Raw genomic sequence first — 15,472 nt, 5'->3', positions numbered from 1 at the left:
TTATCCTTTGCTGCTCCCAGGATTCTCTCTGTGTCTGTGTAGTTTGTGAATTTGACTATGATATGTTTTGGTGATGGCCTACTTTTGTTTAATTTAATGAGAGTTCTCTTTGCTTCTTGGATTTCAATGTCTGGTTCCTTCCCCAGATTGGGGAAATTGTCAGCTGTAATTTGCTCAAATAAACCTTCTGCTTCTTTTTCTTTCTCTTCTTCTTCTGGGACTCTTATGACATGAATGTTACTATGTTTTAAGGAGTCACTGAGTTCCATAAGTCTACATCGATGATCCAATACCTTTCTTTTCCTCTTTCTCAGCTTCATTATTTTCCATAATTTTATCTTCTGTATCACAGATTCGTTCCTCTGCTTTGTCCATCCTCATTGTCAGGGCATCCATTCAGGTTTTCATCCTAGTTACAGAATTTTTTATTTTGGCCTGGCTAGTTTTTGATTCTGTTATTTCTGCAGTACGGGATTCTCTAGTGTCTTCTGTGTGTTCTCAAGTCCAGCTAGTATCCTTATGATTATTGTTTTAAATTCTGGTCCAGACATTTTACTTGTATCTGTATTGATTAAATCCCTGCTGTGACTTCCCCTGTTCTTTCTTTTGGGGTGGATTCCTCTGTCTTGTCATTTTGTCTGGGCTACTGTTTGTGTGTGTGTGTATGTGTGTGTGTGTGTGTGTGTGTGTGTAATTGTTAGGAATGTCTGTTGTGTTCCTGCTCCTGAGAATGATGGCTATATTAATAAGAGGTCAAAAAAAAAAAAAAAGAAGCTAGATCCTATGTATGTTTGGTGTGCTTGTTTAAAAAACCCTAGATCCAAAAAACAAACAAAACAAAATAAAACAAAACAAAACAAAAAAACAAACAAACAAAAAACAAATAAAGGAAGCGAGGTCCTGTTTCCCCTAGAGCTGAATATTTGCAGTGCTCTATGATCAGTAGACTTGGTGCATGTGAGGGGTTTGTGCCGGTCTTCTGAGGGTGGGGCCTGCTGCACTAATTCTTAGGCAGGTTTGCCCCAGTGAAGGTGCACCTGCAAAGTGCAGTGGGGTGGGGCTTGGTGTAAGCAGCCCCAGGCTCCACTTGGTGGTGCTGTTTTGCTTACTGAAGTCAGACCAAACTGTTCTTGACTTGAGTCTGAGAGTAAAAGTCAGGGCCAATTTTCTACATGCCTTAGCTGTTCATTTTACTGTACCAGAGCTATTTCTCTACATGTTCCATCAAAAGCAGGAAAAAGAAAAAAATTGCTGAAAGATCTACACCTTTAAAGAAAAATAAGTTTCAGTGGAAAAGTAAGGAAACAGATTTCCTTTCTGGAAAAGAAGGATATTCTTTTATGTGTAATATGCAAACAAAGTATATCAATGTTGAGCCAACATCAAATGGGAAGTTTATTCCTTTACCTACCTCTTTGGGCATTGTACAGGTGATCCCTAACTCAGAGTGACATTTTAGTAATTAAAACTAACAGCAATGGATTGGAGAAGGGCAAGTGGAAAGAAAGAGGAAAAAAAAAATAGAGACAAACAGCAGAAGCATAATGAATAGTATCCTATTTCCCATACTATCCCCAATACTCTTTATGATTGCAAAAAGACAATTACTGGTTCCCTCCTCTAAAAAATAAAAATCATGGAATCATGTCTGAAATCAATTGAAAAAAAAAATGAATCAGTGTGCTTATACTCGTCTAACAGTTTCTTCACTTGGAAGCCTGTGTAGTAAAGAGTTTAAGCCTGTGCGGTAAAGAGCTTTTACCTTGGCTTCTGTGGGGTAATCACTAAGCTTTTGGAATGACAGGTCAGAAAGCAGTGTCTGTTTTCCTGGGCCTTGCTTCACCAGATGGTCTAACAATATGATGCATGGTGGGGCATGGCTATGCCCAGGGGGCAACCACACCAGAAAACCCAGCAATGTTACTTAGGGTCATGCTGTTTCAGACCACCTAAAGACTGAGTTCAACTATGTGGGCAATGAAACCTCTCAACCATACCTGTGTAACGGAACCCCAATAAAAGCTTTGAACACTGAGGCTTGGATGTATTTCCCTTGTCAATATTCCATGTACATTGTCACACACTGCTGCCAGGAAAGTAATGTGTCCTGATGCCCCAGGGGAGGACAATGGGAGCTCTGTGTCTGGTACTTCCCTGGACTCCATCCCATGTGCTTCCTCCATTGAGTGATTTTCATTTGTATCCTTTCCCTGAAATAAACTGTAACCATGAGTATGACAGCTTTCAGTGAGTTCTGAGTCCTAGAAAGTTTACAAATATGTGGGTGGCTTTGGGATCCCCACAAACCTGTTGTTGGTGTCCAAAATGGAAGCAGTCTTGTGTGACTATGTGTTCTTTAATTCTGCAATTGGCTGAAACTCTTCACAAAGTCCCATTCTTGACTTTTTAAAAAATACACACATGCATGTGTGCACAAACATGCACCCACAAACACATCATATTTTGATTACTTCATGGGAGTAGAATTCATGGGGACAGGGACAAATTTCACCTCTGTTTTACCCAGTTCCATACTGTTTTAAATTTTTCTAAGTATACATTACTTTTAAAATAAAAACATTTAAAAAATTAAGAATCTCCTCTTTTTAACATTACCCCTTTATCAAACAAGAAATACTGTGGAGAAGAAAGATATTGTGTAAAGATAACAGAAATAGTGAAACTGAAAACCAATCACAGGAATACATAATTAAGGTGAAATTATGCACTATACATGATAATTTATTTTAATGCTTGGCAATATTTTAAAGAAGTATATTGAACTGGGTGTATGATGTGCTTGATTTTGAATAGCAATTAAGTCATTTAAACTATAATTAGAATTTTAAAAGAATTCATCATAATTTTTCTAAAAATTCACACTGAGTCACAATATTGCTTTATGAAAACCACATCAAAGAACTATTTAAATAAATCTTGAAAAGTTTCATGTTTGTATCTATGCATATGTTCGACAATCTTCACTCAAAAAAAAAAAAAACCCAAAACTCAAACTCCTCTAAATGTCAAATTTGGGGCCAAAATAAATATTTAGAAATAGTATTGAGAGATAGTAGACTTTAAGAAGTACAGTGAATGCTAAAATACAATACAATACAATACAATACAGCAAAATAAAATAAAATTAAACAAGAAGAATCTGCTGAGTTCTCCTTCCTCTCTTCCCTGTCCATTTAGGAACAAGGGAAAGGTAGGGCCCTAAACTTAGGCCAAAGGTATAAATGTTTCATGATGTTAAAGACAAAACTGTGTTAGAGAGAAAATGAGCAAAGCCTGCTTCTTCCTAAACTGGGCAAGGGAGCCCATCTGTCATTACTTTCTTTTTAACAGGTGTTCTTTTTTTTTTTAATGTTTATTTATTTTGGAGAGAGAGAGAGAGAAAGCAGGGGAGGGCAGAAAGAGAGAGAGGGAGACACAGAATCTGAAGCAGCCTCCAGGCCCTGAGCTGTTCGCACCAGAGCCTGATGCAGGGCTCAAACACACGAACCATGAGATCATGACCTGAACTGAAGTTGGTCACTTAACCGACTGAGCCACTCAGGCACCCCAGCAAGTGTTCTAAAGTGGTAGAAAGTAGAGTAAGTTTATAGTGGAAAAAGAGGAAACACAGTCTCTGATTGGCAAAAAGGTGGGCTTTTTAGGGGCTCCTGGGTGGCTCAGTCGGTTGAGCAGCCGGCTTCGGCTCAGGTCATGATCTCACGGTCCGTGAGTTCGAGCCCCGCGTCGGGCTCTGTGCTGACAGCTTAGAGCCTGGAGCCTGTTTCAGATTCTGTGTCTCCCTCTCTCTGACCCTCCCCCGTTCATGCTCTATCTCTCTCTGTCTCAAAAATAAATAAACGTTAAAAAAATTTTTTTTAAAAAGGTGGGCTTTTTGGAAGTGGGGGAGACTTTCTATTTGTACTTCAGGAACACTCAGATTCTTTGGTTGGCTTCAGTGGGGACAACTGAGCCATCTGGGGATATTTCAAAAGAGGAAGAAGTGTTCAGTGTTGGAGGGGGTGTTCCATAGCTGACCATTTTCTGAAACAAGTGGGGGTGTCCATGGAATCCTTTTATTGATGTCAAACTATCGTAATGGTCCTTTGGGAATGGACAGGGATGGTTACCACGCCAGGCAGTTTCTCAATGAAGACAGGGTTGGCCAGCTATCAACTATTATTCTAGGTGGGGTCACTGGCCTTTCCTTTCTTTTCTACCTTTTCTCCTCTACACTATCCCTCATGCACTCTGACTTTCCTTTGACCTTCACTTTGATCTTTACTTTGACATTCTTCATTGCTTTGACCTTATTTCTGATCCTTAAATACATGACACCAGTTCCTGCCCTGGAGCCTCTGGTCTCTCTTTCCTCTCCCTGGGACATTCTCCTCCTGGATCTGCACATGGCTCAAACTTCCTGCTACTCAGGCCTTAAGCAATCTTTTAAAGGAAGGGAAGAGAAAGAATCTTTAATTCAAATTTGCTTATATATGCATAGTGATACTCTGAAAGTTACATGAATGGTTACTTCTGGGCATGAGCAGTAAGGACAACCTGAGAATATGGGGATGAGCACTGGGAGGGGGAGTTTTACCATATATACCTTTTTATATATTCTGATTTTTTTTGAGAGAGAGAGAGAGAGGAGACAGAGAGGGAGAGAGAAAAAGAAACAGAGCATGAGCAGGGGACGAGCAGAGAGAGAGGGAGACACAGAATCCAAAGCAGACTCCATGTTTGGAGCTGTCATCACAGAGCCTGATGCGGAGCTTGAACCCATGAGCTATGAGATCATGACCTGAGCCGAAGTTGGACGCTTAACCGACTGAGCCACCCAGGCGCCCCTATATATTCTGATTTTTGAACCATGTGGATTAATTACCTATTCAAAATATTTTTAAAAACTTAAAATACATTAACATGAACAGCAGCCTGTTAGCCAGCCACCATCACTCTAACTTGTGTGTGTGTTTTTCTGAAAATGATTTTTTCCACCTTCATGGTTAGTTAATAATGTGTCTGAGCATAGAAGGCTAAGTTGAAGATAATTTCAGCACAAAATTTTGAATATACTCTCCTTCCCTGTTATCTAGTATCCAGTGTTCCTGATCAGAAATGGAATGTTCTTTTCTTTTTTATGGGTGACTTTTTTTCCCTCCTCTTTATGGAAACTTTTAGAACCATCTCTGTATCGCTAGTGTTTTTCCCCCAACTTAATAAATTGTAGTAAAAGACAATAGCATGAAATTTACCATTTAACCATTTTAAATGTATAGTTCAGTGGCGTCAAGTACATTGATATTGTGTAAACATCACCACCATTCATCTCCAGAACTGTTTCCATTTTGCAAAACTTAAAATCTGTATCCACTAAATAATAACTCCCTATTCCCACCTCCCCTCTTTCTGTCTTTATGAATTTGGCTACTCTACATACTTCATATGAGTGGAATCACACAGGTTTTGTATCTTGTGTTTTTAGAGCATTTTTCAGCACTTCTTTCTTTCTTCATTTGCTTATTGTTTGTCACCTCCATTGCATTTTAAGTTCCATGAGAGCGTGGATGGTGCTTTCCTGCTCATCCCTGTATCCTCAGAAGTGACAGCAATGCTTTCAGCTGAGTAAGAACTGACTTGATGGATGTTAAATGGTACGAAACATGCTAGTTCCTCTTTGGGAAGGAATTCTCTACGTCACTTTCCCAGAAGAGATGTGAACCTGGTAGATATTTAACATGTCATCAACTTGCCTGGGATATGGGGTAGGCTTGGGTTTGGTCTCAATTGCTTGAATTTCAGACTCCCTGTCTGTGTAATATCATAATGGAATAACCCAAATAAGTCCCCATTCAGTATAATTAGGATCAAACTACCACTATAAGACAATTTGGGAAAATTCTTATTATGAGAAATCCTTAAGTGAAGTTTCTTAGTTGGCAAAGAACTGGTGTGTGTTTCTCTCTCTCTCTCTCTCTCTCTCTCTCTCTCTCATCTTGAAGCAGAAGATTATTCTATAGTCATCAGATAAATACCAGCTTATCCTCTGCTTACTAGAACCTTGGTTATAATCTTGTTAGTGTGCCAATCTTCCTTTCTTTCTGGGATAGATTTAGGCTAGACAGGGGGTCAGCAACATTTTCTTAAAGGGCTAGATACTAAATATTTTAGGCTTTGTGGGCCATATGATTTCTGTCCAAACTATTCAGCTCTGCCATTGTAGCACAAAAGCAGCCAAGAAAATAGACACTATGCAAAGAAGGAATGTAGCTGTGTTCCAATAACACTTTTAAAAATGCATACTGAAATTTTAATTTCATGTCATTTTCACGTGTCACAAAACATAATTCTTCTCTATATTTTTTCTACCCGTTTAATCAAAACCATTCTTGGCTCCTAGGCCATATAAAACCTGGCAGTGAGCTCAGTTTGGCCAATGGGAAAGAATTTACCCATCTCTGGGCCAGACTATTGTCACCTTGAAGAAAGAATTACCTGTGAAAGGTAAAGCATAAATCCCAAGTAGTGCAGGGCACACAGAAGACAAAATATAGATGCTCACATTTCATTGAGTATGAATGTTCTTGAATCTACCAGGAAAAGAAGAACTTTGTTTAACTCACTTGTAGCAATAGCCACCACATATATAAACACACAGGCTCACCTATAGTGATAACACACAGGTACACTAAAACTTTCCACCCCCAAGTAATAATTTTAGCTTCACTCCTAAAAGAAATTATTCTAGGGCTAAATTTAGACACTAACTGAAAAGCCCCCACTGAGCCAAGTTGCACAGCTAGTGCCTTCTTAGTAGAAAGGAAAAATATGTCATCTTCGTTGCACCAAGAGTTCATGCACACGTGTAAATTCTTCTCCTGGGTTTCATTGTTGTCCTTTATGTTCTTTCTTTTTAATCACTCAGTTTAAGGATGAAGTCTGCAACATTCTTAGGAGAGTTTGTGTGTATATGCCACAGAGGTTAAAGATGAGAAAACTGAGGTGCAGAGTTGTTAACAAACTTGCCTGAAGTCACACAGCTACCACGAGCAGAGCCTCTGCAGAACCAGGCGGGGTGAACCCAGACTTGCTCTTTTCACCCCTCTGCTATTTTTAAATCATCACACCTCCTGATTTCCAAGCTAATAATATTCTTTCTCTCCAATGGTAATTGTTTCCTCTATAAAGACAGAGTGGGAGCTAAAAATATTTCACCTACTTCAATAAATAAACTGTGATATATAAATATTCAAGTCTTAAGTGCAGGCTATAATAGTCTCATCAGCCTGGCAAAGTGAGCCCTACCCAAGACCTACTCAGGGAAACTACCTGAGTTCTACACCCAAAACCAAAATAGCTTTTTGGCAAGGAAGTGTAGGATTTTTGTTTTAAACATAGGATAAGAATATGTGGCTATAAAAATGCTCACCTGGGTGGCTCGGTCGGTTAAGTGTCCGACTTCAGCTCAGGTCATGATCTCACGATCCGTGAGTTCAAGCCCCGCATCAGGCTCTGTGCTGACAGCTCAGAGCCTGGAGCCTGCTTCAGATTCTGTGTCTCCCTCTCTTTCTGCCCCTCCCCTGCTCATGCTCTGTCTCTCTCTGTCTCAAAAATAAATAAAAACATTTTTAAAAAATTTTTAAAAATGCTCACCTTGCCAGATTTCAATACATATGCAGAGCATAATTAAATAAATAAAATTTCAAGCTGGTGCTAGTAAAATACCTGTGGATAAAAGTGTTTCCGCCAATATAAAAAACTACGTCAAGTCCTTGTTATTTTTAAATATTAATTGTAGTATATTACTGCAGGCACCGTTGTCTCTTTTGAAGGAAGCATTTTGATCAAATGTCTATTCCAGAATGCTAGATATAGGTTCTGGCAGGTAATCCCCTTTGGTACTTTAGGTGATTTTTCTCTTCATCAAACATATCTGGGAAGCCAAATTATAAATATATGAAGTCCTATGATGATAATGGTTCTTTCTTTCCCACTAGTTAACATATTTTTAATCTCATAATTTATCATTGCCATTGATAAGTGAAAAAAAAGTGGTGTAGGTTGACCTTCAGTAGTAAGGATACAATTAGACAGAAATTGTCACTTTTTGATGAGGCAGTTATTCAGTGTTCTTTCTTCTCATATTTAAAACTACTTCCTAGGAGGAGAGGGAAGATGGCGGCGTAGGAGGACGCTGGGCTCACTGCGCGTCCTGCTGATCACTTAGATTCCACCTACACCTGCCTAAATAACCCAGAAAACTGCCAGAGGATTAGCAGAACGGAGTCTCCGGAGCCAAGCGCAGGCGAGAGGCCCACGGAAGAGGGTAGGAAGGGCGGCGAGGCGGTGCGCACTCCACGGGCTGGCGGGAGGGAGCCGGGGCGAAGGGGCGGCTCGACGGCCAAGCAGAGCCCCCGCGTCTGGCTGGCAAAAGCGGAGGGGCCGGACGGACTGTGTTCCCACAGCAAGCGCGACTTAGCGTCTGGGAGGTCATAAGTTAACAGCTCTGCTCGGAAAGCGGGAAGGCTGGAGGACAAAGGGAGGGAGAGCTGCTGAGCCCCCGGACGACAGAGCTCAGTTTGGCGGGGAACAAAGGTGCTGGTCAGCGCCATCTCCCCCGCCCATCCCCCAGCCAAAATCCCAAAGGGAACCAGTTCCTGCCAGGGAACTTGCTCGCTCAGCGCAAACACCCAACTCTGTGCTTCTGCGGAGCCAAACCTCTGGCAGCGGATCTGACTCCCTCCTGCTGCCACAGGGCCCCTCCTGAAGTGGATCACCTAAGGAGAAGTGAGCTAAGCCTGCCCCTCCTGCCCCCGTGCACCTTTCCTACCCACCCCAGCTAATACGCCAGATCCCCAGCACCACAAGCCTGGCAGTGTGCAAGTAGCCCACACGGGCCACGCCACCCCACAGTGAATCCCGCCGCTAGGAGAGGGGAAGAGAAGGCACACACCAGTCTGACTGTGGCCCCAGCGGTGGGCTGGGGGCAGACATCAGGTCGGACTGTGGCCCCGCCCACCAACTCCAGTTATACACCACAGCCCAGAGGAAGTGCCCTGCAGGTCCTCACCACTCCAGGGACTATCCCAAATGACCAAACGGAAGAATTCCCCTCAGAAGAATCTCCAGGAAATAACAACAGCTAATGAACTGATCAAAAAGGATTTAAACAATATAACAGAAAGTGAATTTAGAATACTAGTCATAAAATTAATCGCTGGGCCTGAAAACAGTATAGAGGACAGCAGAGAATCTCTTGCTACAGAGATCAAGGGACTAAGGAACAGTCACGAGGAGCTGAAAAGCGCTTTAAACGAAATGCAAAACAAAATGGAAACAACGACAGCTCGGATTGAAGAGGCAGAGGAGAGAATAGGTGAACTAGAAGATAAAGTTATGGAAAAAGAGGAAGCTGAGAGAAAGAGAGATAAAAAAATCCAGGAGTATGAGGGGAAAATTAGAGAACTAAGTGATACACTAAAAAGAAATAATATACGCATAATTGGTATCCCAGAGGAGGAAGAGAGAGGGAAAGGTGCTGAAGGGGTACTTGAAGAAATTATAGCTGAGAACTTCCCTGAACTGGGGAAGGAAAAAGGCATTGAAATCCAAGAGGCACAGAGAACTCCCTACAGACGTAACTTGAATCGATCTTCTGCACGACATATCATAGTGAAACTGGCAAAATACAAGGATAAAGAGAAAATTCTGAAAGCAGCAAGGGATAAACGTGCCCTCACATATAAAGGGAGACCTATAAGACTCGTGACTGATCTCTCTTTTGAAACTTGGCAGGCCAGAAAGGCTTGGCACGATATCTTCAGTGTGCTAAACAGAAAAAATATGCAGCCGAGAATCCTTTATCCAGCAAGTCTGTCATTTAGAATAGAAGGAGAGATAAAGGTCTTCCCAAACAAACAAAAACTGAAGGAATTTGTCACCACTAAACCAGCCCTACAAGAGATCCTAAGGGGGATCCTGTGAGACAAAGTACCAGAGACATCACTACAAGCATAAAACATACAGACATCACAATGACTCTAAACCCGTATCTTTCTATAATAACACTGAATGTAAATGGACTAAATGCACCAACCAAAAGACATAGGGTATCAGAATGGATAAAAAAACAAGACCCATCTATTTGCTGTCTACAAGAGACTCATTTTAGATCTGAGGACACCTTTAGATTGAGAGTGAGGGGATGGAGAACTATTTATCATGCTACTGGAAGCCAAAAGAAAGCTGGAGTAGCCACACTTATATCAGACAAACTAGACTTTAAATTAAAGGCTGTAACAAGAGATGAAGAAGGGCATTATATAATAATTACAGGGTCTATCCATCAGGAAGAGCTAACATTTATAAATGTCTATGCGCCGAATACCGGAGTCCCCAAATATATAAAACAATTACTCATAAACATAAGCAACCTTATTGATAAGAATGTGGTAATTGCAGGGGACTTTAACACCCCACTTACAGAAATGGATAGATCATCTAGACACACGGTCAATAAAGAAACAAGGGCCCTGAATGATACATTGGATCAGATGGACTTGACAGATATATTTAGAACTCTGCATCCCAAAGCAACAGAATATACTTTCTTCTCGAGTGCACATGGAACATTCTCCAAGATAGATCATATACTGGGTCACAAAACAGCCCTTCATAAGTGTACAAGAATTGAAATTATACCATGCATACTTTCAGACCACAGTGCTATGAAGCTTGAAATCAACCACAGGAAAAAGTCTGGAAAACCTCCAAAAGCATGGAGGTTAAAGAACACCCTACTAACGAATGAGTGGGTAAACCAGGCAATTAGAGAAGAAATTAAAAAACATATGGAAACAAACGAAAATGAAAATACAACAATCCAAACGCTTTGGGATGCAGCGAAGGCAGTCCTGAGAGGAAAATACATTGCAATCCAGGCCTATCTCAAGAAACAAGAAAAATCCCAACTACAAAATCTAACAACACACCTAAAGGAAATAGAAGCAGAACAGCAAAGGCAGCCTAAACCCAGCAGAAGAAGAGAAATAATAAAGATCAGAGCAGAAATAAACACTATAGAATCTAAAAAAACTGTAGAGCAGATCAACAAAACCAAGAGTTGGTTTTTTGAAAAAATAAACAAAATTGACAAACCTCTAGCCAGGCTTCTCAAAAAGAAAAGGGAGATGACCCAAATAGATAAAATCATGAATGAAAATGGAATTATTACAACCAATCCCTCAGAGATACAAGCAATTATCAGGGAATACTATGAAAAATTATATGCCAACAAACTGGACAACCTGGAAGAAATGAACAAATTCCTAAACACCCACACACTTCCAAAACTCAACCAGGAGGAAATAGAAAGCTTGAACAGACCCATAACTAGCGAAGAAATTGAATCAGTCATCAAAAATCTCCCAACAAATAAGACTCCAGGACCACATGGCTTCCCAGGGGAGTTCTACCAGACGTTTAAAGCAGAGGTAATACCTATCCTTCTCAAGCTATTCCAAGAAATAGAAAGCGAAGGAAAACTTCCAGACTCATTCTATGAAGCCAGTATTACTTTGATTCCTAAACCAGACAGAGACCCAGTAAAAAAAGAGAACTACAGGCCAATATCCCTGATGAATATGGATGCAAAAATTCTCAATAAGATACTAGCAAGTCGAATTCAACAGCATATAAAAAGAATTATTCACCTTGATCAAGTGGGATTCATTCCTGGCATGCAGGGCTGGTTCAACATTCACAAATCAATCAACGTGATACATCACATTAACAAAAAAAAAGAGAAGAACCATATGATCCTGTCAATCGATGCAGAAAAGGCCTTTGACAAAATCCAGCACCCTTTCTTAATAAAAACCCTTGAGAAAGTTGGGATAGAAGGAACATACTTAAAGATCATAAAAGCCATTTATGAAAAGCCCACAGCTAACATCATCCTCAACGGGGAAAAACTGAAAGCTTTTTTCGCTGAGATCAGGAATACGACAGGGATGCCCACTCTCACCGCGGTTGTTTAACATAGTGCTGGAAGTTCTAGCATCAGCAATCAGACAACAAAAGGAAATCAAAGGCATCAAAATTGGCAAAGATGAAGTCAAGCTTTCGCTTTTTGCAGATGACATGATATTGTATATGGAAAATCCGATAGACTCCACCAAAAGTCTGCTAGAACTGATACATGAATTCAGCAAAGTTGCAGGATACAAAATCAATGTACAGAAATCAGTTGCATTCTTATACACTAACAATGAAGCAACAGAAAGACAAATAAAGAAACTGATCCCATTCACAATTGCACCAAGAAGCATAAAATACCTAGGAATAAATCTAACCAAAGATGTAAAAGATCTGTATGCTGAAAACTATAGAAAGCTTATGCAGGTAATTGAAGAAGATATAAAGAAATGGAAAAACATTCCCTGCTCATGGATTGGAAGAATAAATATTGTCAAAATGTCAATACTACCCAAAGCTATCTACACATTCAATGCAATCCCAATCAAAATTGCACCAGCATTCTTCTCGAAGCTAGAACAAGCCATCCTAAAATTCATATGGAACCACAAAAGGCCCCGAATAGCCAAAGTAATTTTGAAGAAGAAGACCAAAGCAGGAGGCATCACAATCCCAGACTTTAGCCTCTACTACAAAGCTGTCATCATCAAGACAGCATGGTATTGGCATAAAAACAGACACATAGACCAATGGAATAGAATAGAAACCCCAGAACTAGACCCACAAACGTATGGCCAACTCATCTTTGACAAAGCAGGAAAGAACATCCAATGGAAAAAAGACAGTCTCTTTAACAAATGATGCTTGGAGAACTGGACAGCAACATGCAGAAGGTTGAAACTAGACCACTTTCTCACACCATTCACAAAAATAAACTCAAAATGGATAAAGGACCTGAATGTGAGACAGGAAACCATCAAAACCTTAGAGGAGAAAGCAGGAAAAGACCTCTCTGACCTCAGCCGTAGCAATCTCTTACTCGACACATCCCCAAAGGCAAGGGAATTAAAAGCAAATGTGAATTACTGGGACCTTATGAAGATAAAAAGCTTCTGCACAGCAAAGGAAACAACCAACAAAACTAAAAGGCAACCAACGGAATGGGAAAAGATATTTGCAAATGACATATCGGACAAAGGGCTAGTATCCAAAATCTATAAAGAGCTCACCAAACTCCACACCCGAAAAACAAATAACCCAGTGAAGAAATGGGCAGAAAACATGAATAGACACTTCTCTAAAGAAGACATCCGGATGGCCAACAGGCACATGAAAAGATGTTCAACGTCGCTCCTTATCAGGGAAATACAAATCAAAACCACACTCAGATATCACCTCACGCCAGTCACAGTGGCCAAAATGAACAAATCAGGAGACTATAGATGCTGGAGAGGATGTGGAGAAACAGGAACCCTCTTGCACTGTTGGTGGGAATGCAAATTGGTGCAGCCGCTCTGGAAAGCAGTGTGGAGGTTCCTCAGAAAATTAAAAAAAGACGTACCCTATGACCCAGCAATAGCACTGCTAGGAATTTACCCAAGGGATACAGGAGTACTGATGCATAGGGGCACTTGTACCCCAATGTTTATAGCAGCACTCTCAACAATAGCCAAATTATGGAAAGAGCCTAAATGTCCATCAACTGATGAATGGGTAAAGAAATTGTGGTTTATATACACAATGGAGTACTACGTGGCAATGAGAAAGAATGAAATATGGCCTTTTGTAGCAATGTGGATGGAACTGGAGAGTGTGATGCTAAGTGAAATAAGCCATACAGAGAAAGACAGATACCATATGGTTTCACTCTTATGTGGATTCTGAGAAACTTAACAGAAACCCATGGGGGAAGGGAAGGGAAAAAAAAAAGAGGTTAGAGTGGGAGAGAGCCAAAGCATAAGAGACTGTTAAAAACTGAGAACAAACTGAGGGTTGATGGGGGGGGGGAGGGAGGGGAGGGTGGGTGATGGGTATTGAGGAGGGCACCTTTTGGGATGAGCACTGGGTGTTATATGGAAACAAATTTGACAATAAATTTCATATATTAAAAAATAAATAAATAAATAAATAAATAAATAAATAAAACTACTTCCTATGTCTTCAATCCCTCCTATCCCAAATAAGAAATAAAAATATCTCGAACTCAACTGCATCATGTAAGTTAGAAAGTATTTTCACATATGTGAACTAAGTTTATCTATACAACACTGATAGTTGTCCCTGATCCTTGTTACTGTTAAGGGAATTGAGAAAGATTAGATGAACTTGCTGGGATAGTTTTCTTCCTCTTTTCTTGGTTTTTTGAGGTGAATCATTTTATTACCCAAGGTCTCATAAGAAGACGTTGTGAAAAAATGAGACTATGGTGAGTGTTCCCTAATTCTTGCTAGTAAGTGGATAAAGATATTTAACTGTGTGTGGCATAGGAGAAATGTTGCTGTTTGTCCTTTGACTTCCTTTTCTTAATGCTTTCAGGCACCATCTACTGAGTTCTTACTCTCTGACAGGCTGTATAAAAAGCATTTAATGTACATTCACATTGTAGTCATCACGTACCTCAAGTAGTGGGTACATATAGATGTAGAAACTGAGGTTTGGAGATATTAATTACCCAAGATCATACATCCAGTAAATGGTTAAACAGAGTTCAACCCAGGCCTGCTGACCCTAAATCCTAAGCTGTTCTATCCTCTTCACTAATTCTTTAGAATTACAATCTATAATACTATATTCTGTATTTTGCTTAGCTGTATCATTTTATGGATCTTGAAGGGCACTGAGTTTCCTTATACAAAAGTTAAATAACTTGAAAAAAATCTGATGTCGATTGTAGGCTGTTTCTTTCTTTTTTTTTTTTTTAATTTTGTTTTACTTTTGATAACATTATGTACTATGGAGTTTAGAAACATGAGGCTATGAAAATCTAACCAAGAAGCTTCTACTTACTGGTGTTCATTATGGTACATAGGATATGGCGACTGGCAGAGAGACAAGAGAGAGAATATTGACAGAGTGGGTGAGGGGCACCTGGGTGGCTCAGTGGGTTAAGCATGGGGCTTTTGGTATCCATTCTTGATCTTGCTGTTTTGTGAGTTAGAGCTCTGCATTGGGCTCTGTGCTGATGGTGCTGAGCCTGCTTGGGATTCTCTCCCTCTCCTGTCTCTCTGCCCCTCCCCCTGCTCATGCCCTCCCTCTCTCTCTCTCTCTCTCTCTCTCAAAATAAATAAGTACATTTTTATAAAAAAGAAAGAGTGGGTGAATTCTCATCAATGGAATCTTAGGGAAAGTTTCCTTTTATGAGTCTCACTTAATGTAGGGCTAGCTTACTCCCCTGGTATCTTACATGTTATGGGGTCATGTGCTCTCCTAGGACTGTTGAAAACAGCCCCAGACCTTACAAAGCATGACTACTGAGCAAGGGCTCCAATAGTTGGGACAG

Source organism: Panthera tigris, chromosome C2 (assembly GCF_018350195.1).
Source record: "Panthera tigris isolate Pti1 chromosome C2, P.tigris_Pti1_mat1.1, whole genome shotgun sequence".
NCBI lineage: Eukaryota > Metazoa > Chordata > Mammalia > Carnivora > Felidae > Panthera > Panthera tigris.
This window is presented reverse-complemented; position numbering follows the sequence as displayed.